At 35.5% G+C, this 22,882-nt stretch overlaps 1 protein-coding gene across 1 annotated transcript in view; it reads left to right on the top strand.

Annotated features, from left to right (window-relative positions):
- Nucleotides 1–22,882, top strand: part of Cpsf6 (cleavage and polyadenylation specificity factor subunit 6) — a 467,838-nt gene that overhangs the window by 431,074 nt on the left and 13,882 nt on the right. Inside the window, exon 17 of the transcript XR_016550513.1 lies at nucleotides 12,174–12,272. The gene's annotated coding sequence lies outside the window, so the exon portion shown is untranslated. The remainder of the gene's footprint in view (nucleotides 1–12,173; nucleotides 12,273–22,882) is intronic.

The raw sequence follows: 22,882 nt of genomic DNA, 5'->3' as shown, positions 1-22,882 counted from the left end.
ATTATTGAAAATTTTTCTATGATGAGAGCCATTCAAGAAGTAAATTAACATAAAATTATGCTACCATTTTAGAGTTATATGCATAATAATGTACGGTTTTCAATTGGATTTTTGTATGCCAAAGGATTCCACTAACAAAATCTAGGCAAATTTACAAGGTCTGTGCAGCAATAGTAATATTTAAGTTAATGATGTAGATAAAGGTGGCACATCTCAGGTGAGTAGAAGAAGCGAAACGGATATCATGATGAGTCACATTCAAGCCTACCTAAGTCCACAGCAACTAATATCCATCCTAAGGATGATGTGGATAGATCGGTACATGATGCAGTGCTTAGTCACTGTTTGTCATATATAAATATTTGAAGATCCATAATGTATTGCATTTTGATTTGTATTCTTTATGCCAAAAGGTATAGATCTGTATAAATGATATTCAAAACAATTAACAGTGAATAAAAAGAGGGAAGAGACCTAAGAAAATGATGTTTGAATCTAAAAAAGAAGGCAGTGATAGAAATGTACATTTCCTTAAAGCAAATGTTCACATATCATGTAGAAAGCATTTGCTTTGTGCCCTGGAACATACCAAAAAATTAAAATGCACGTCCATCTTTGAATCCAAAATGAAGCTCGTGATTTAGAAACGTGTTCTAACATTCACACCAGAATAGTCAATGCAATCTCCTCTACATAAATACAGTAATTTTCTGGATATTTTATAGTGACAGCATAATGAAACTGAATACCCAGTTGTTACCTATGATAAGTTTGGTTATTTAGTCATCAGTTATATGACAAGACCACAGAAAAACACATATGCACATTCACCAATGTGGATAGAAATAACTGAAATGTTCATCATCATCTGCATCATCAGCCCTATGAAGGAATATTTCCTGATGCATATTTCTGATCTTAATAACCAGTGGATGGTGGTAATTCTATTCCAGCAGATATCACTGTAGATAGTGTGAAGTGAAAATTTCTATGAGAGCTGATTAACAAACAGTCAATGAATATCATTAAAAAAAAAAAATCTATAACAAATGAGTGGAAACATTCTTCTGAATAAATTTGTCAGGATTTTTGTTAACTTATTTTTTTAATGATTGGATATTTTTTAATACATTGACTACACTCATTTTGAGTTTGAAGTAGAAAAAAAAAAGAAAAGACATTACGTTTCTGAATGTTGGTTAAATTACTTCACTTAAGTCATCATAATCATCACACTGATTATGGATGTAGACCATATTGGTCTGTTCTGGTCTCATTATCCATTTAATATCCTCTTTTGAGGTCTACCTTCTCTTTCCAGTTGGTTTATATTTTATTAATTGTTTAGGATATTGGGTGTTTGCCATTTCGTTTACATGTTCTATCCAATTTTGTTTGTAATTATTAGTTTTTTCTTCTATTGATTTTATTTTGAATTCTTTTAATATATCTTCGTTCATTAATGATGTGCATTTTGCAGTTCTTCTCATAAATCTCATTTCACTTGTTTTTATTCTTTATCTTTTTTGTTTATTGCCATATAATAATGTAGTCACTGCTAAAGTATTGTATATTTTCAAGTGTATTTCTTTTTTGTACAATATTTGGGTTGAGTGTTCTATTTATCAGGTCTATAATCTGTAAAAATTTTGAAGTTTTTAATTTTGTCTTTTTCTCCTTTATATGATATTTCACATCCAAGATAATTGAAAGTATTTATTTTATTATTAATAACTATTTTACTTCTAACTATGATTTGTCCAAAAATGCCACTGTTTTAGTTTTATCTATGGGTATTTTCATTCCAAACTGTTCTACTATAATGTTTAAATTATATATTACTCTTTGTAAATTGTCTTCCTTATCAGATATTATTACCTGATCATCTGCAAATATTAACATATTTATTTAGTTATTCCAGGAAATTTTTATACCTGGATTGTTTAAGGTGTTCCACTGTATTAATGTTTCATTAATATAAATATTAAAAAGTGTTAGAGACAGAGGTCACCCCTGTCTTACTCCTTGGTTTATAGACACTTTTTTCAGACATTTTTATTTTTCTTTCATTATCTTTGTATATATTCAATATTGCATGTAGTAAAATAGTAGGTATATTTATTCTTTGTAATATATCAAACAGTATATAAATTAAATTATATAGTGCATTAACATCAAAATCTTTAATTTGGTTTAATTCTTTATAGATTATGTACACGTGTCTTGCTTATTTTACAATATTGGAAGCTTGGGGTGTGTGTGAGGGAGAGAGAGAGAGAGAAATCAAATATCTACTTAAGTAAGTAGCATTCAGAAGTTAACATTTGACATTCACAAATTATCTTCTTAGTTTCCTGTTTCTTTTATGTTATTTCTTGATACTAAATCAGTAATAAGTCCAAATAGTGTGTATGTGTAATGCACTCTATGATGCATAGTATATATATATATGTCTATGGTACAGTGAAATACTAGTGTGATTTTATTTAAAATAACTTGGTTTTTTTTATTTATTTATTTATTTCATGGTAACTGAAGTGCTAGCAACATGTAGATTGCTATGAAGTTTAACAAAAACAATTGAAATTATCATTTTCAATAGAGTGCCAATCCAACAAAAGTAAAATGAGATGATGTTTTGTGTCATAATAATGAAAGTTGTGTACACGCAGACAGAATATATTAATTAAAACAAAGAAAACTTTTGCCAAATATCCTCCCATGATGAGCCTTGTGACTCCATGGAGTTCAAGAAAATAATAATAATATTTCAACCAGAAACTAACCGGTCATCTTCAGTTGCAGGATAGTAGGAACAAAGTAGAAAATTTGGAATGGATATTAAAAAAGAAAGAAAGAAAAAAAATGGTATGAGCTACATGATGGTATAATAAATGAGATGTGGGTAAGATGTAGTAACTTGATATACAGGTTAAAAAAAAAAAAAACTCTTGATAGCCGATAAGCACCAGACTTTCTAAGGTTTTTGTCAAGGAGAGACACTTTAGATTTAAGAAATGTTTGAATGGAGCTTCCATAGATCAGTCAGTATAGATGAAGTCCCATGGTCAGAAAGACGGGTTTGATTCCCATCTGTGATATGAGAAACCTTTAGTCAAAAAAGTTTTAACAAAAGGGGAGTTAGCTAGTCTCATACAGACTTAGGGAGTTTTTCCTCCTGGAAACTTGGGTTTTTTATCCCTCAAAACAGGCCAGTGACCACACATAGCTACAGACAGAACACTGAAGAATGATGATTGCCTACACTGGCTCCCAGCTAAGAAGTAGTAACTTTTTAGTAAATCATTCTGCCTTTATAGTCTTTAAAACCTTCTTATTAGGCATTCTTTCAGTCCCTGGATTCTTAATGGTCTCCTCCGCACCCATAATTCAATTGAATCAATTTGCTTACTGTCTTTGTTCTTAATTATTCAGCTTTCACATCCATACATCTTTACTGGTAATACCATCGTTTTGACAATTGTAACTTTCGTGGCCTTACTCACACCTCTGTCTTTCATAATTTTTGTCAGGTTTAACATTGCTTTTTTCCCATAACTATCCTTCTTTTAATTTCATCTTCACATTTACCATCATTTCCGATTCTGGAATTCTGGATCCCAGTAGATCATAACTTTCAATGATTTCTGTTTTATCTCCCTCTATTATAAATCCATTTAAATTCCAGGAAGCCATCACTTTTGTTTTGCTGATATTTAAATTAAGCTCAGCTTTGTTACTTTCTCTCTTAACCAGTAGAATCAACCACTCAAGATCTTCCTTAGTTAATACTATAAGGTTGTATCATCTGCATATCTTCAATTATTTATTTTTTTGCCATCAATCTTAATTCCAGCTGAATCTTTGTCTAAATCAGCCATTCTCATAATATATTCACTACTTCTTTTTCTTCTTGGCTTCTCGTATTAGGCTATTGCTTGCCTGTAACATTTTCAAAGGTTTAAAAAGTCTTCTGCCCATCTCCTCCTGGGTGTTCCTCTTGATTGGTGTCCCTTTGGTTTATATTTCCAGGCAATATTTGGCCATCTGTCCTCATTCATTCTTTCTACATGGCTTTTCCAGTTCTTTCTATAGTTTGTGATGTCTTCTGTTATGTTAATTATGGATAATTGTTTTCTTATTTCTAATCTTGTCTATTCTTTTATAGCCTGTGAGCGGTCTTAGGAACTTCATTTCTGCAGCTTCCCCTTGTCTTTTATCTCGTTCTCCCCAAGTCCATGTTTCACTGCCATATTTTAGAATTGGTTTGGCTATTATTTTATATAGTTTTATTTGGGTTATTCTAGACATCTGTTTATTGAAGTGTCTGTTCAAACTTCCAATGACTGCTAGGAATTTTTGCTTTTTATATGCAATGTGGATTTCTTTATTGGGGTTAATGTAATTTCCTAAATATTTAGGAAATTACATCTCCTAAAAATTCACTTGTTCGATTACTTTGTTGTGGATGACTATTTTGCATCTTTTAATTTCTTTACCTTGAAATGCTATTGATTTCATTTTATTTATTGAGACTTTCATGTCATACTGTTCTATTGTTTTGTTCAATACGTGTAGATTTTTCTGTAATCGGTGTCCGTTTTCAGCAAAAATAACTTGATCGTCAGCATACAGAAGGCTGGTTAATCCTTTATTTCCTATTTTAATTCCTATGATTTTGTTTTTCCTCCACTCTCTTGAAATTTTTTCCATATATATATATATATATATATATATATATTGAAGAGTATTAGTGATAATCCACTTCCTTGAATAAGACCTCTATCAGTTTTAATTTTTTCGGTTGTTTCATTATTAATTTTAATTTTAATATGGCTTTCTTCCATTATATTTGCTATTGCTTTTGTGGTTTGAGGTGGGGCTTTCAATTCATACAGTATATTGATTACTTTTGTTCTGTTGATCTGATCGTATGCTTTCTCATAATCCAGGAAGGCCATACGTGTTGGCAGGTTAAATTCTTTTTTCTATAATTTGTTTGAATGTAAATTTGGGATCTGTGCAGGATCTTCCTTTCCTAAAGTTGCACTGTTCTTCTCCAATAATTTCCTTGGCCAATGGTGTTAATTTACTTTTAATTATATCTAGATATATTTTATAGCATGTATTTAATAAGGATATTCTTCTGTAGTTTCGCAGTCCTTTCTGTTTCCTTTTTTGAATATGTTTATGACTATTGCTGTCTTCTATTCTTGTGGGATGTTTCCTCCTTCCCATATTCTGTTTAGGAATTTAATTAATCATAATTGGAATGGTTTAGAGCTGTATTTGTATAGTTCACTATAAATATTAAAAAGTAAGGTGATAATATACAACCATGCTGCACTCCCCTTTTTCCACTCGAACACTGTCTGTTTCTCCAAAGACTGTTTTTTTTTACTGAAGCTTCTTTGTTATCGCATAGCTCTCTTATCAAGAGAATTAGATGTTTAGGTATTCCCATTGAGCGCATTACAATCCACAGTCTGTTGTGATCCATGCAATCAAAAGCTTTCTCATAATCAATAAAACAGATGAATACTTCCTTCTGAAATTCTCTTGTTCTTTCCATAATCCATCTCATGTTTGCTATTTGGTCTCTAGTTCTCTGTCTTTCCTGCCTGTTCTTGTGGCATTTCTCAATGCACCATATGACTCCAACCTTTGATTTGTTGGATGACTTTCAGCATAACTTTACTTGCACGTGAAATGAAAGCAATGATTCTATAATTCTCACAATCTCTGGGGTTTGATTTTTTGGAATTGGGATGAATACTGATGTTTTCCTATCTTTAAGCCAGAATATTTTCTTCCAAACCTGTTGACAAATTTCAGTCAATATATTTACTACGTCATCTCCAGCTGCTCTCAATAATTCCACTGACACACCATCAGCACCAGTAGCTTTTCCTTTTGGTAGCTGTTCCATTGCTGATTTTTATTATTATGGGTTCCTCAACAAATTCTCTCATTTCAAATTCTCCTTCAGTATTATTATCTTCCTTGTAAAAATCTTATTCTATGTTCCTATTTTATGTAAATCAGTAAAGCAGAGGTGTCTTCTTCTGAGATTAACTGTGTCAGAAGTTGAACTTCCAGAAGGCTTTGATCCAGCTTCATCATTCTTGTTAACCTCATTGGAAGTTCCTCTCTACTCTTCTGCAGTAACCATTTCCATGCCTTCTGACCTTGGTGGCCCATCTTCTAGTGCTATATCACAATAACTTATGTGTTCATAAGGTTTTCTTGCCAAAATATATACAGAAGTAATTTGGCATTGCCTCTTTCTGTGTTTGTTTAGCTTACTAAATAAACTGCAAAAGATTAAGAAAAGTAAAATAGAAAGATTGGGAGAGGGGAAAGAGCAAGAAAGAAGGAAAGAAAGAAAGAAGAGTAGGGACCAATCTACAGATAATATAACAGATGTATATTACATGAAATAAAGCATGGTCCAGCATCAGGTACCTCAGGTCATCACCGCCGTACCCGCTAAAGTGAGCCCTCAAGGTACAGAATACTTTATAGTCTTCTTTAAAAAAAAGTAATCTCCAGACACATTGAAACCTCTAATATACTAAAACCAACCAATTCTAGACATCTCCCTCCTTCATTATATGGGCTACCAAAAATTCACAAACAGAATGTGCCATTACACCCAATTATGTATGGCATTGATTCATTCATATACAAATTAACCATTTAGCCAAGGTGCTCTCCCGTTATACTGGCAACACCATTTCACACATTAAAACTCAGCCTACTTTAAAGCTAGTGTAGAAAGCCTAACACTCCGACACATTGGTATAATGGTCAGTTTTGATGTCTCCTCTCTATTCACCATTTAAAGACATCTTAGAACTTTCAAAGCTGAGCTGAATTTCTTACCAACATCTGAGTCCTGTTTAAGTTCACCATGAGCTCTGGCTATTTTGTTTGACAAGGAAAATTCTACAAACAAATAAAGGGAATATCCATGGGCTCTGCTTTATCACCCCCCCCCCCCCCCAACTAACTACTTCATGGAGACCTTCATGGAGAAAGCCTTAAACTCATCCCCTCACATAGACTTATTGTTTGGCTATGCTACACAGATGATGTGTTCCAGATTTGGCCACATGGCCTGGATGCTCTTAACGTTTTTGTAACATATCTAACATCTTAGAAAAGAAAATGATGACAAGTCTAGACATTCTAGATACTTTCATTACAAGCCAGCCTGATGTATCACTAGTATTCCATTTACAGAAATCCCCCCCCCTCCCACACACACACATTCAAAAAATATTAAACCCCAAAAGCATGCAACACAGCCCTTCTCCACCTTAAGAACAGAGACTACACAAAATCTATCACCATTCCATATATCTGGAGCATATCTGAAAAACTAGTAAAAAATCTTATAAAAACACAACCTTACAACCTTTACAGACTATATAAGAAATTGGCATCCCTTATCTGCTCCCTCAAAGACCAGCCCTAGTCCTTAGACCTTCCAGGTGTTTACCAGGTTCCTTTGCCATTGTAAACTGTCTTACTATGGCTAGACAGGCAGGATTGCCAATATCAGAATCATCAAACACAAGAACTGCATCTGGTTCCCCCACTATGACCCCCTCAGAACTTGCCGACCATGCTTTGGACACCTACCACAGGATACTCTGAAAGAAGGCCGCTCTACTTCAACATAGCAAATATAAATATGAGAAACTACTAAAATCTGCATCAACCTTAAGAAACTTCCCAAACCTCAACAAATTTGGTTCCACAAAACTGCCTCAAATTCTGAGTGCTTCTCCTCAGAACTTCAGTCCACCAACCAAGAACACACATTTCAGCCCGCTATCTTTGACTTTAGAATCACTTTTGGTTGCCATGATTCAGTGCCAAATGCACTGAATGAAATGCAATGATTCAGTGTTCAGTGCCAAAGTCGGTTCCATCAGCAGGAAAGGTCATGGCATCAGTGTTTTGGGATGCTAAAGGCCTTTTGTTTATTAATTATCTTGAAAAGGATAAAACAATAACCGGGGAATGTTATTCCGATCTTTTAACCAGACTAGACAAAAAAATTCGTGAGAAAAGACCCAGTTTGCAGAAGAAAAAATCATCTTTCATCAAGACAATGGGAAAATTAAGGGATCTGCACTATGAATCATTGGAACATCCACCCTATTCCCCAGATTTCGCTTCCTCTGACTTCTTTCTCTTCCCAAAACTAATCCTTGCCGGTCAGCATTTTTCTTAAAATCAAGATTTCTTCAAATGATTGCAGCTGTAGAGGGGTATTTTACAGATCTTACTGAGAACTGCTACAGGGATGGGATAATGGTGCTGGAGCATCACTGGAATAAATGTATTAGTTGTAAGGGAGCTTGTTGAAAATTAAAAATAATTTTGAAATTATAAATTTGTTTTTTCATTGTTAAGCCGAGAACTTTTCAGACCATCCTTGTATAAGGGATTGGAACCCTACAGTCTGTTGAAGAATCCTTAGATGTAGAAACATAGGAGTCAATTATCTGCTGGATTTGATGAGGGTTGCAACTATTTAATTACATTAAAGTTTTGATAGTGAGAAGTTCTTGTTGTAAGCTTGGGAGAGAGGAGAATACATTATGTGCTCTATTAATTAAAGACTTAATAACACCAATTTTTTGAGAGGTTTGATGAGCAGACTTTTGATGAATGTATCTACTGGTAAAGGTAGGTTTTTGATAAAAAAAAAACGCTGGTTGACAAAGTACCAGAGCCTGTGCAAGTAAGAAGATGTCCAAGAATGGTAACTACCAGCATTTTCTTTCTTTTCTTTTTTTTCCATGTTGAATTGAATGTGTAGATGAAGGCTATTGATCCGTTATAAGAAAGTGGTAAGTTCATTTTTATGAGGCCAAAAAACACCAAAAAAAAAAAAAGTTATAATTATGCCACAAGTATACCTCTAAAATATTTGCCAAAATATCAGAAATATTAATTAAATTTATTGTAATTAATATTTAGTCTACATTGTAATTTCCTTAAAAAAGAAACAGGAGATTGTTTCCTGTTTACCTTCCTCATGTATACCAAGTTCCTTGTGATTGCCACCTCTTCTAACTGTAGGGGGAAAAGAGTAGGTTGCACTTCTTGGTATTTTTGAAATCAGTTCAGAGATACCTAAATATGTGGAATGGAACCCTCCATATCTGGTTCTCAGAAACAGAAATCAAAAACATTTAAAAATCAAAAACATGCTGTATTTTTTAATTGTAGAAACGATTATTTTGCACAATGCATTGGATATTGAGAAGTTTTAGCTTGAGAACCTGTAGAATAGATCATACAATATAAGATCGATGTTAATATAGTTTTTATAATGCCAATTTTTTTAGAATGATGATGCACAGACTGCTGCTGTATGTAGTGACTAGTGAAAGTATGTTTGCAGTAGACAGAGGTAGTTAATTCACCAGAAGGAGAATGGAAAAGTAATATAATTTGAGAAGACCAGTTTACTATCATTTTCTATTTCCACAGTAGAATTTATACATGGACATAGGTTATTTAGAAAGGCTGTTAGAGTATCTTCATGATGGGCCAGATGGGCAGGGCTGTATGGAGGAGAAAAGTATTTTTTCTAAATGTTCAAGATAATAGTTTGCCAGTGCTTCCATTGAAGTACCTTCAATCTGTTTGTTGATTTTATTTTGGCAAATAAAGTACTGGGTAACAAAGTTGAATGATTTGTTTATATCACGAGGGAAGGTTTTTGACAGCAAATGAAAATCTGAAGAGCTTTTTTATGAATGAGCATGAATTGCCAATTTGGGAGCTTAAAAGTCGAGATAGAAATTTAGCCTATTCGATAAGTTGGAGAATCAATGAAAGGTAATCTTTCTCCTATACTGGCAGACTTTAATCTTCAATAAAAGTTTGAATATTTAGAGGAAATCCTTATCTCCTCCATAGAGCCACTACTATCAATTTGGGTACACTATATGAATGATATCTTCCCAATTTTGTCACATCACAAAGATACTCTACTAGCCTTTCAAGTGCCACTTGAAATCGGAATTTTATTTAAAGAGAATGCTCAAACCTTGCTACGTTGTCCTAATTGAAATCTGAATAACTGCCTCTCCTTGCTAAAAAAAAAAGTCTCATTCTTATCAGCTATCAATAGTTTTTGTTATCTATATATATCAAGTTACCTTATCATACCATCCAGGAGCTCATATAGTTTTTTTTAAAAAATCCATTATTAACATTCTACCTTCTAGCGTACACTCTAGTATCCTGCACTAGAGAGAAAACATCACTATCAACAATAACATTGACTATGTTATTGTTGATAGTGATAGAGATTTATGCCAGTATACTTGAGAAATGGTTGAGAAGGATTGTGAAAGAGAAGCTTGCTGAAGAACAAGCTGGATTCAGGCCAAATAGAGACTGTCAGGATCAGATCTTCATTTTACGACAAATAGTCGAGAAAGCATGGGAATATAACAGAGATCTGTATTTAAGTTTTGTAGATCTGAAAAAAGCATATGACAAGGTGCCAAGAGAGAAGCTATTCAAAATGCTGCAGTTGTATGGTGTCAGTAGGGCATTATATCAATCAATGCTTAGTCTTTATTTGAGTTGTAAGTCAGCAGTTAGAATTGAAGATAGTACAAGAAGATGGTTTAATGTTAAATCTGGTGTCAGACAAGGAAGTACATTATCCCCTCTGTTATTCATTATCTATATGAATCACATTATGAAGGAAAGTGGTATTAAACCTGATATCAAAATTGGAGATGTTAATGTCAGCTCTTTGCTTTATGCAGATGATGTTATACTTCTAAATAAACCTGCTACAAGTCTGCAAGATTCAGTTTATTACTAAATTAAATAAAAATATCAACTGCATTGTGAATGGAGAACCTATAGAACAAGTAAAACATTTCAGCTACTTAGAAATGAATTTTAGTGAAGATGGTAAATTAAATATCGAAATAGACAACAGAATCAACAAAGGTATGGTAGGAAGTCAACTGAATAAATTTATATGGAATAAGAGAGAAATTAGTTAAAACACTAAATTAGCTAATACAAGACAGGTTCAAACCAATTTTCACTTATGAATCTGAGAGCTGGGCTCGAAATAAAACACTTGACCAAAGACTGGAGACTGCAGATATGAGAATCCTGAGAAAGATTAGGGACATGAACAGATGGTATCAATGGCAGTATCTTATTAAAAACTAGGATATTAGGAAAGAACTTGACATTGTTAGCATCCAGAAATGTATTAGCAGAGCTAATCTCAGGTGATATGGTCACTTAAACAGAATGGGATAGGAACGATTAGCAAAACAAGTGTTCTCTGCCAGGTTGACAGGAAAAAGACCCAGAGGAAGACGAAGATATTATTATTATTCGTGACACCTCCAAGGAGTCCGAAGACTCATCGCGGGAGAACACCTATTGTACAACTTCTCCGTCTACAATCATCTATATAGGTGGATTGATGTGGTGAAAAGTGTCTTAGAAGATAGAAATATAAGATCTGACAATGTTGGAGTCTTGACAGGTAACAGATTGATTTGGAGGAAAATTGTAGATAGGAAGTTAGTAATGATGTAAATTTTTCATGTAGTACTATCATATCCTGTACACCCCCTTGAGGGTACATGTGAGGAATTTGATGATGATGATGACATTCTACCTTGTTCATACTAGCCTGCTACTGAAGATGATCTGTTAGTCTTAGGTTAAAATATTTGGCAAATAAAACTTTACTTGTGTTATTATTATTATTACTAACATCTGACCTCCATGGATGTTTAAGAAATTGATAATGATATCTCTTATATTTTAATACTATTACTGTTTTTTTTTTTTTTTTTAAATAATGGCTTTTTTTCAAATTTTAATTTAAAGTGTAATAAACTATTAGTTGTCATTTGGTTTTATTGCATGAAGATTTTTTTTTTAACTATAAAGAATTAACGTGAAATATTTTCAAGATTTTTGCTTAGGCCTTTTGATATCCTGTTATTTTCAGTTTTTATTTGTTTTTATTTTTTAAAAACTTTTATTCCAATATATATAGACCTACATGCACATTAGTTGCATTGTGTTGCATTGATATGAAACATTTTCAGTAAATTCATTTGACTTTATATTCTTTCTTCTTCTTCTTCACCTAGCTTCCTCAGAGGGTGCAGCACCATGTCCTTCCAGTTCTCTCTCTCTCTGTTGGTGGCTTTATATTAATATTCAAAATATATAAATATAATAATTAACAGGTATGTTTACTCGTATTATTGATGAATATAATCTGATAGCAAAATCAAAACTGAGATTTTTGTGATTAATTCTAATTTGCTGGTCTGGTAGGCCAAATGCTTAGCATACCTACTCCAGGTTTAACTCCCACCATAGGCATGAATATTTGTGAATGTCTTTAGATGGGTGTGGATTTCACTGCCTGGTGTGAGACTACTGTCTTGCTTAGTGGAGATTTTTTATTTTTTATTTCTAATTTTGCACTGAAAACAGTGCTATATACTGTAGTCCCACATGTAGGATTGGGAGAGGCCTAGGTCCCCAAGAACATCCTGTGCTATCCAACTCCAGACCTGGGGATTTGAGAAGTCATTCTCTGGTAAGTCCTCTATGCCACTAGGATGCCCTGTGAGAGAGAGAGAGAGAGATGCAAAGAAAGAAAGAAAGACTATCTTGAAATCAGTCAGAGAGGGTCCAAAACTTTAGTAAGTCCGTATAACTCTACTGACACTGTTTACAGAAGTAAATTTTGGCACAATGTAGTGTTCTTACTGAAGTAGCTGTACCAAGTCTTTGTTTTCAGCATAGTAGGCAGCTTTCTCATGATGGAGGGTAGTGAGTGGTTGTCAGTACCGTTGACAGGGTGTAGCATAGCGGCAGCCTGCCTCACGGCACGGCTTAATAAGGGCACTCATTCAACCATATTGCGGTAGGCAGTGTCGCTACGCTAACAATTCCTGTTAGTATAGCAAGTGCGAAAAGAAGTTTTTCAAGCTTAAACTGATTAAAAATTATTTGAGAACAGCAATGACCCAAGAAAGATTGGTTGGTCCAGCAGCTATATCAATAGAGGTGGAAATAGCTTATAATTTAAATTTAGAAGAGGTTTTATAGTAAGATATCCCCATAGAGCAAACATTTAATTAATATTATTATGTAAGCATTTTGCATTAATGTTTCTCTTGTAATGAAAACAAAATAGCAATTGGAGAATTTTCTTATATTTTTGTCTTATAATCGATCTAATCTGGCAACGGCCCTGGTGGTTGTGCAGCACCCATGACTTGTATGCCAATAATGACTAATTCATTTTCTCTCTTTACTACAAGGTCTGGCTTCCTTAATCCGATGCTAGTCCTGTAGTGGGATTCTACTGCTGTTATCTAACCTTTGTTCTACAAACTATTCTCTCTCTCTCTATAACCCTCACTATTGCATTGTCTTCTGGCACATACTCCATGTGTGAGATAACAGTATTAATTAGCATGAGCCAAAGTTTCTATACTCTGACAGCCTGCTCTGCAGTTCTTGTCAACACTTCTTCCCCTGAGCTGTAAGAGCTGAAGTTGGCAGAGCATCGATTCTTGTCCTAATTAAAGCTATATATTCAAAACCAAGCATTAAGTGAGTCCCATCCCTGATCCATTGATGCTGAGAAAGAAAATGTGCTTAGATTATTGTAATACAGCTCCATTGACTGAATTGTGCAACATTAAAGGCCATCTCCTTTGTTCATCCAAGCTCCCATCCAGAGGTATGTTGATAATCATCCTTAATATATGAATTCCTAGAGGCAGCAAGACATACCTCGTGATTTGGAGAGAGAGAAAATTTCTGTACTCCAGATAGATGAATCTAGACACTGAAAAATTCCATGTTTGGTCTTTAGAGCTCTTTAGAATTTAAATCTACTTAGATTTAAATTCTGTTTGAAGGCTCATTTTTTAGTCAAAGGAATTAATTAAATTATTATTTTATTATTACACTAACCACCTCCATGGAGTCAGTAGACTCATTGCTGGAGGACCACTTGACCAGTAAATGTCTATCATACTGAACTTTAAAGTCATTGAGACTGCCTGCATTCAAAATGCACTCCAGCAATTCATTCTGCACTCACCAACAACTCTCCATGTAAAAAAAAACAACTCTACTTGCACCCTTCTTCACCATATCGTTATAAAACTTCCAGGCCATCTTCTCATTCTTCCCATCAACTCTTTTTATAATTCCTTCTATATTAATCTGGTAGAATTCGTTAACCAACTTGAAAGTTTAGTCCTCTGTATACTCTCGTGTTCTCAACCAGCATGAAAATATTACTAGGACAGTAGTCTATGTGTGATATGACCAATGCCTCATCCTTACATGTCAATGTATTTTTTATCATAGCATTATTATGATAATGCTATCTTTGCAACACTTGCAGTGTGCCCTGAGAACTTTAGTTCATTGTCTACCATCACCTGAATCTCCTGATCCTGAATTTCACCCACTTCTTGAAGCACACTCCAAAAATACAGTACATAGTCTTATATCTCTGCACCCCAAAGTGTAACCCGTTTCATTTATTAATATTAACACTATAACCTCACTCATCTGTCCAAGATAAAATTCTATTCATATCTTCATGTAGAGAATTAACATAAACAGTACACCTGATGTTAATTCTCTGCTCAGCACACTGCCTAACTTTGCATCATTAGCAAACATTTGAAAATCCCCAGTCAGTCCACATGAAATATTATTATTGTACAGGCACCTCCATGGGATCTGAATGCTCATTGCAGGAGATCCAGTTAATTGACACAATTCATTCACAACGCTACAAGTGAAAAAATCTAGTCCTCATGCCTGTACTAACCACACTTTTACTCAACTTCCAGGGATGACCGCTTGTTCTGTTCCTTCTGGCTAAGTGCTCAAACATTTCTGTTACATCCTATAAAACACTTTAATTAACTTAAATCATATCGTATCCTCTCTTTTTTTGCCTGTGAATCTACTTCTGCAGTCCACACACACCCTAAATCTCTCCTCATAGGGAGAATTACACAAAGCACTCACCATCTTGAGTTGCCTGCCTCTAAATCCTCCCTGTTACTTCCTCATCTCCAAGAAACCCAGGAGACCAGACCTGAGCATAGAAATCTCAATGTGGATGTATCATGTCCTTATAAGGAGAAATAACTTCCTTATTTCTACTTGCTAGCGTGTTCTTCAACAGCCAAGTAATCTTATGAGCTGCCTTAGCATTATGTCCTCTAAACTTCAACTCTCTATCTACTATTACCCCTAAATCCCTAGCTTCAATTTCCTGAAGTACATTCCCATCAATGTGGGCTTGTGATTTATTTATCCCAAAAATAATAATTTGTCATTTCTCCACATTAAACTGACACCCATTTCATATTGTCCTTACTGACAGCCTATTTAAATCTTACTGTAAGCTCTCCACATCACCTTGATTCACTATTACTCCACCTAATTTTGTCATCAGCAAGCAACTGAATATTTCCTTTCAGGTTATTTCCTCTATCATATATGTAGAAATTAAACAGCAATGGCCTAGCACTGAACCTTGTGGCACACCATTAATCACCTGTTTTCACCTCGATGCTGCCCCTCCATATACCACTTTTTGATCTGTCCAGCAGCCAAACCTCTTATCCACGTAACCAGTGTCGCCATGTTGCCTCTCATAGAGTATCATATTCCTATTCATCCATTCCCAAATTCTCTCTTTGACCAATTTTTCTAGTACCATTACTCCTGAGATATTGACTGGTCTACAATTTGCTACTGCAGTCTTAGAACCTCCGTTATGCAAGGGAGTTATTTTGTCTTCTTTCCACTCCTTTGGAATTCTACCAGAGCTGAGACTAAATCAAAGATCCTAGTCAGAGGCATTGCCAGTTCCCTTGCACATTCCCTCAGAACACAAGCTGATATCCCATCATTGTCATGCATGCTGCAGCCTGTATTATTCACATTGAGATTCTGTAATATCCCAAGAACCTAAAAATGTATTCATGTCTGTTCCCACATAAGTATCACATGTGTCACAGCATTAACCTCACTTGTATGATATACCTTTGCAAAGTGGTTACTCAGTAACTCAACTATTTTATCTGCTTCTGTCACCTTGTTACTATCAGCACTCATTAAGGTTATTCTTCCTGATACTTGCTGCATAATGAAAGAACTTTTTGGGATTTTCTTTGGCCTGCTTGGCTAGTTTCTTCTCGTAATATGATTTTGCCTTCCTTATCATGCTGGTCACCCTTCTTGCCCTACTACTGTTGTAGTTGTACTATTGTAGGACTTGTATATTAGGAGTATATTAGAACTCTTATACTATTCATGAGTTTGTTGGTCACCTTTCTCCTTATATACCCTCCAGGGCATTTTCTCTTTCTGATTCTCATGCTTATTGATATTACTCATCCATCTAACTCCTACCTGATTAATCCTCCTTACCTTAGTATACAGTTTAATATAGCTTCCTCTAGATGCCCCTTAACTAACTCCCATTTACTACTAAGATCTTTCCCTTGCAGGGTTTTATGCCATGCCATGGCACAGCTGCAAGCTTCCTCCTAAGTTTTTCATAATCACCTGCCTTGTAATTCCACATATATCCCTTATTGACAGAATATTCATCATGTTTTATGATCTCTTCAGTCAAGACCACATGGTCACTTTCTCCCACCCTCCTGCCTATCTCCTATTCGTTTTGGCTGCAATTCATCTTCCATCATATGACACAATATATTATCTCTCAGTAGGTGTGTAAATTCCATTTCCTTCCTGCCATATGATCTCTTTTTCTTTCTATCTCTATCTCCATAGTTGAAGTCCCCTATAATAATAACTTGACCTGCAATCATTGTACTAATTTGCTGATGTATGTCTTCCACATTATTCCTGGAAACTCCTAGCCTATAACAGCAACCAAATGTATATTTTGTCTTATTGGCCTTAATCTCATACTAGACTGCCGCAAATGAACAGCTATCCTCCTGTCTATCTCCTATTCTTTTTGGCTGCAATTCATCTGCTATCATCAGCACCCCCCCCCCATCCTGAGTTCTCTATCTTCCCTGAAAATACTAAACCCTTCACATTCTATCCCTATAACTATGTGTTAGCAAAGTTTCACTAATGCCTATAACTTTTTGTATGGTTGCACTAACTAATGCCAAAAAATTCTCCCTCTTGTTCCTGATACTTCTGGTATTAGTATATAGAAGCTGCAGCATCCCTTTTGGCTCCCAACCACCTTTACTTTCTGTATTGAATTTACTTCCTATTCAGTATTTTGGCTGAGACTAGATTCTACACTTGTTGGTCATTCTCTCACCTCATGTGCCTTCACACATTCACCTGTATCCACCCTAATTGCTTAAGTTTTCCTGAATTTGTGCTTCAGCATACTAACACCAACAATGGTTTTGGTGTTAGACACCAAAACCATTTAGATGCAGTCCATCGGCTTTATACATATCCTTCTTTCTGTCAAACACATAGCTGGTCCATATCCATCACTAATTATAGGCAGTCACCAATGAAGAGACTGGTAAACAAGTGCTGCTATCTCTTGGTACCTAACCCTAACAGAATATGTTACTGTCTAAAATAACGTGGGTTCTATGTTCGATTTTCTTGAGTTTATGGGGTAAAAAACATGAGTTTCCGGGAGTATAAACCCGGTTACAAGTGCCAGAGATCGAATAACTCAGGAACCAGCTGAAGAAATGCTTAAAAAAAGTTCTTCCAGTTGACAACTAGACTCGAACTATAAGAGTATCTTCGTGCAGCTTAGCTACACGCAGAGGATGAAGCACCACTTCCACTGAGCTACGCAGGCCTAGATGCCCTTAAGCACATGTATAATGCTATGCATTATGGGAAGAGCAACTAACCAGACTGGTTTTGACCTTTATCGAGGTGAAAAAAGTAAAGGAGTGCAAATCGTAAGCCTAGGGTAGTTAGTATAGGGATGCAAGAGAACCTGATAGTATTAGGAGAAAGAAAAGACAGATATGTACAAAAGACAGTATGAGAGAGAGAGAGAGAGAGAGAGAGAAAAAAAAAAACCTCAACTCTTTTATATCATCATATAGCCAAAAGGCTATCAGTTTTCCTTTTTCACCAATCTCATGTAGATGAACAACCAAAAGACTAATTGAGACTAAAGCGCAAAGATGACTGATACCCAGGCAGTTAGCCTCAGTGGCGCACCCATGGAGGGGGGCCAACAAGAGCCCCCCCCCCCGAAAAAAAAGGAACACTAGAAAATTTTCCAAAAATCTTTTCCTAATTAAAATTATTATTTTTTTATTTATATTGTGTCGTGTCTTCTATTTCTATACTACTTATGAATTAGCAGTCACATAAAGTGGGAATACCCTATAGCTCTCGGGATTCACGGCTACTGTTGAATGCAAGGCAAACGAAGTATTGCTCGGTTGGATCGAGCGCTACTTTGTTTGTCTGAGCCAGGCCAAAGGAGATCATGGATATCATGTGTTGGCGATCACTGCAGATGCTCAGTCATAGGTCGTATGCAATGCGTAGTGTGTATTCTCAAATCGTATACTTAACTTGCCCTCCCCCCCACTCCCCAAGATTAAATCTTGAGTGCGTACTTCTCCCCCCCCCCCCCCCCCAAGATTAAATCCTGAGTGCGCTACTGGTTAGCCTTATCTGAGGTAACTGCCTTGAGTTGCTCTTCTCTGCCTGGAATTGCTCTCCAGACAGCCCTGCAATTGAACATAAGACCACATTGAATGAAGAGGATGGAACATTTAAAAATTCTCTCATAGCAAATATAGACAGAATTTTATCATATTTCATATTGATCTACTCCACCTAAATACAAAAATCGTCTGACTAAACAATAAAATTTCCACAATACAATATTATAAAGCATTTGTGTGTCATATTGCTGTTTCTTTCTGTCCTTCCATAAATGGTATTTTAATTCAATAAGTATAAAAATCAAAATTCTCTTTCCATTGCTGACAGGCGGTGGGCACTGCAAAGAAATAACCTATTCTGTTGTAAGTAATGGAATGCCAAACACATTACATAATCTGTTCCAAATATGCAGGGCAAAAGGACAGTTGTAGAATGCATGTTCTTCTGTTTCCAGTCGGCGTTCCAATTGGTTCCAGATGTCACAGATTGGATCTCTGATGTTAAAATACCTCCATTTGATGGTATTGACTGGAAGGTGGCCATATATAATTCTCCAAGCAAGATTCCTCCTGTTAGGGTGTCCTTGGAACTTCAATAATTTATGAAATATACTGTTGTTGTCAGTATCCAACTGTGGAAGTTCGTGGCAAAAGAGATTAAAAATTTCTTTATACCAAATTGTACATTTTTTAATAGAAAGAATATCAATGCTAGAGTGTTGTAGGTCTCATCATTAGGAGCTAGACCCAGAAGTGTTACCAAGGTTGAAGGGATGCGGAAGTCATATTTCCATATATAAGTAGTCAAAAGGTGTCACACCTTATTACCAAAATACTCTGGATTAGAGATAGATGTTAAAAGTTTTTTCACTTGGTTATACTATAAGTTAAAGATGCCAAGAAATTATATTCTTGGTTTCATCCTTTATCCAAGCATGAGCAAACAAAGTTTGTGCATGAAGTAATTTCACAACTGGGCTACTTGTATATAGAGGCTGATAACTTCACAATAAGTTAAACAATAGGTGCCTAAAAACTAATCATGAGGCCACTGGTCACCCTCATTTTTTGAGACATTGCTCCATCATATACAACTTGCTAGTATCTTTCAGAAAGCCAATCTTCAATTTCATCTAACTGATCTACTATCCATTCCCATCCTTTAAGCATATACACCAACCTTACATGAAGTAATCTATTAGATGATTTTTGGTAAGTCCAAGAATATCACTGCATGTGAATGCCCCTTATCCAATCCATTTTTCACCCTTCTTTTTTTTTTCTATAGTTACCACCCACGAAAGGTTATTACTAAACCTACAGTACATTTGTACCATGGATAGGTAAGGATTTTTTTTTCTCCCATTTTTGTGAATTTTATATATTTTTTGTAATTTATTTTTGCATAAAATATAAGCATATTGCTAAAACAAGACCTCTTGTCCTTCACAAACTAGATGGCTTCAAACTCACTGCCACCTGAAACATTGTTAGTAGTAGTAGTACTACAATCATAGGTCTCAACTCTAACTGGATTCAAGTAATCCGATATCATTAGCAGCATACCCCCCTTCTCTCCTAATCTGTCTCTCCTTCCTAAAAATACTGTACCCTTTACACTCAATACCAGTTAGTATGTCTGATTTTGATTGACAGGTCTCACTAATGCCTACAGTGTGAGGTCCCAACATGTTGACCAAGGCAACAAACTCTACCCCTTTGTTTCTGATACTCCTAGCATTCGTATAAGACATAATAATCTACCTCCATGTTCTTTTGTATACTCTTGTCTGTAGTCCACATGACATAGTTGGACAACTTGCAGATCTCTGTTCTTCTCTAGTGCCTTATACATGTAGACATTTGGCACACATTTGATGGGTCCGAACTGGATGAACACAAAGTTAAAATCATTCTTTCCTTGTAATCATTTCCATGATAATGGCCATTCCTGTCATTAGCACAATTATATAACATTGTCACTCTTACACTCATAATCTCACTATTCCTCCCATTATAATTTAGTTTTCCTGACTCTCCATGTTATGTCTCCTGATACCAAACACATTCAGGTGTAGGCCATCCGTCTTATACAAATCTAATCTTCCCTCAAACTTACTCCACAACCTGTGCATTGAATCATTTCCCATCATAGCCCTTTTTCTTAATTCTGAGTATATTAATATACCCAATATTATCATATTGGGTATATTAATATGCTAACCACTCAGCCTGGTTGGCCGAGTGGTTAGCATATCCACTCTTCAGTCAAAAGGCTGCAGGTTCGAATCCCGCCGTGGATATGGATGTTGTAATTGTCTGTGAAAGTACTAGTGGTGGTAGTCGGCGGTAGATGGCGTTGGTGTTAGATGATGAAGGTTGGTGGAGTAGTGAGACGAAGAGTTGTAGAGTAGATGCCGATGCCCTCCCTTGATGAGTCTTTGGACTCCCTGAAGGTGTGATGTATTATTATTATTAATAATAATAATATTGAGGTAATATACTTAGTAATGCTTTTTCCCTCTCACCTCTTCTGACAGCCTTTCATGTCCTCTCTCTATCATACTAAACTTATCACTAGTTAAGTCATTAGTATCTACTACAATTATGATCTCATTTACTTTTCTTTTCTGTTTTTGAATTGCTTACGGTATATTTTTAATTTTTACTCCTGCAAAATTCAAAGTTATAACCCACTCATCAACAGCCACTGATTCCGTACGTGGTTGTTTCTTATATTTTCTTTTCTTCCCTATGTTAATTCCTAAGGGAAATTGTATCAGGAGTACATATCAACACTTGATGTAGAAAAAGCCACTGGAAACCAGAAATGTTAAAAAGTATTTGGAGTAGATGATATTCAATCAGAAAAATTCTCAAATGGGTGTAAGAGTTTTATAATAACTATGCAGCATAATACAGAAGATTTGGTCAGAAGGTCAAATTCCAGATGACTAGAGCAGAGCTATCATAGCACACATCTAGAAAAAAAAAAAAAAGAAACATTATTATTATTATTACCTGACACCTCCAAAGAGTCCAAAGACTTATCGAGAGAGAGAGGGCATCTACTCTACAACTCTCCGTCTCCACCATTCAGTCCACCAACTACAGCAAACCACATCATTATACCAGCGCCATCTACGGCCCACAACCACTAGTATTTTCATTGACAATCACAAACATCCGTGCTCGTGGCAGGATTTGAACCCTCAGTGTTTTGGTTGGAGAGCAGATACGCTAACCACTCGGCCAAACCAGGCTTGGGAAAAAAATTGAATATGAAAATCACAAAGGAATTTCCAGTGTAATTATCCAGGCATTCAAGAATATTTCAGGAGGCTAAGAAAAATTGTTAAAGAGTAAACAGGAGAAGAGCAAGCTGAATGCTCTTCTCCTAGTTTCTCTTGTGGCTTCAAAGTCCAATGAAAAAAAAAAAAAAAAAGATAAAAGATCGTTGAACCGTTCCTTAAATCCATTCACAGTTTTTGCACTTGCCACACTTTCAGGTAATGCATTCCCCTCACCAGTCATTCTCCATACAGAGAATCTACTTTTCATCATAAGCAGGGATGGCCTCTAGTTCTACTCCTGTCTCTCTTTATCCTATGAAAAATCTCCTCCATTAATCTGATACCAACCCCTCACTAACTTATATGCCTCAGTCCTATCTCCTCTTCTTCTGTTCACAAGGCTCTGCAACTTACATTCCCTCAGTCAGTCTCTCACCTCATTGACATTCCATAGACCTGACACTTAGTAAACTTTTCTGGATCCTCTCCAATACATCCCCTTAAAAACTAAACACTTAATCTGCACACTGTAATCCGTATGCAGCCTGATCAAAGCCTTATTACAAGGAAACATATTTGCTTCTGCATGTCAGTGTCTTTCTCCTCCTCATTGCCATGATCCATTGTAATGTTCTGATAATTTTAGCAGTATGATCCCTAAACTTCAAGTCTCTGTCCACCATCACTCCTAGATCTCTCATCTCTTCCATCTTCTTCAAAATTTCCATATTAATTGTATACTCTGTATCCCAACCTTGTCTACCACATTGTAAGACCTTGCACTTTGCAACATTAAACTGACAGCTCCACTCGCAAAATTCTTCCCAACTTTGCATCATCTGCAAACAGATGCAA

The sequence above is a fragment of the Typopeltis vanoorti genome, chromosome 25, assembly GCF_054136105.1.
Source record: "Typopeltis vanoorti isolate ZY-2024b chromosome 25, IOZ_Tvanoo_1.0, whole genome shotgun sequence".
NCBI classification, from domain to species: domain Eukaryota; kingdom Metazoa; phylum Arthropoda; class Arachnida; order Uropygi; family Thelyphonidae; genus Typopeltis; species Typopeltis vanoorti.
The sequence above is the reverse complement of the archived record's forward strand: the minus strand, read 5'-3'. Positions and strand labels throughout refer to the sequence as shown.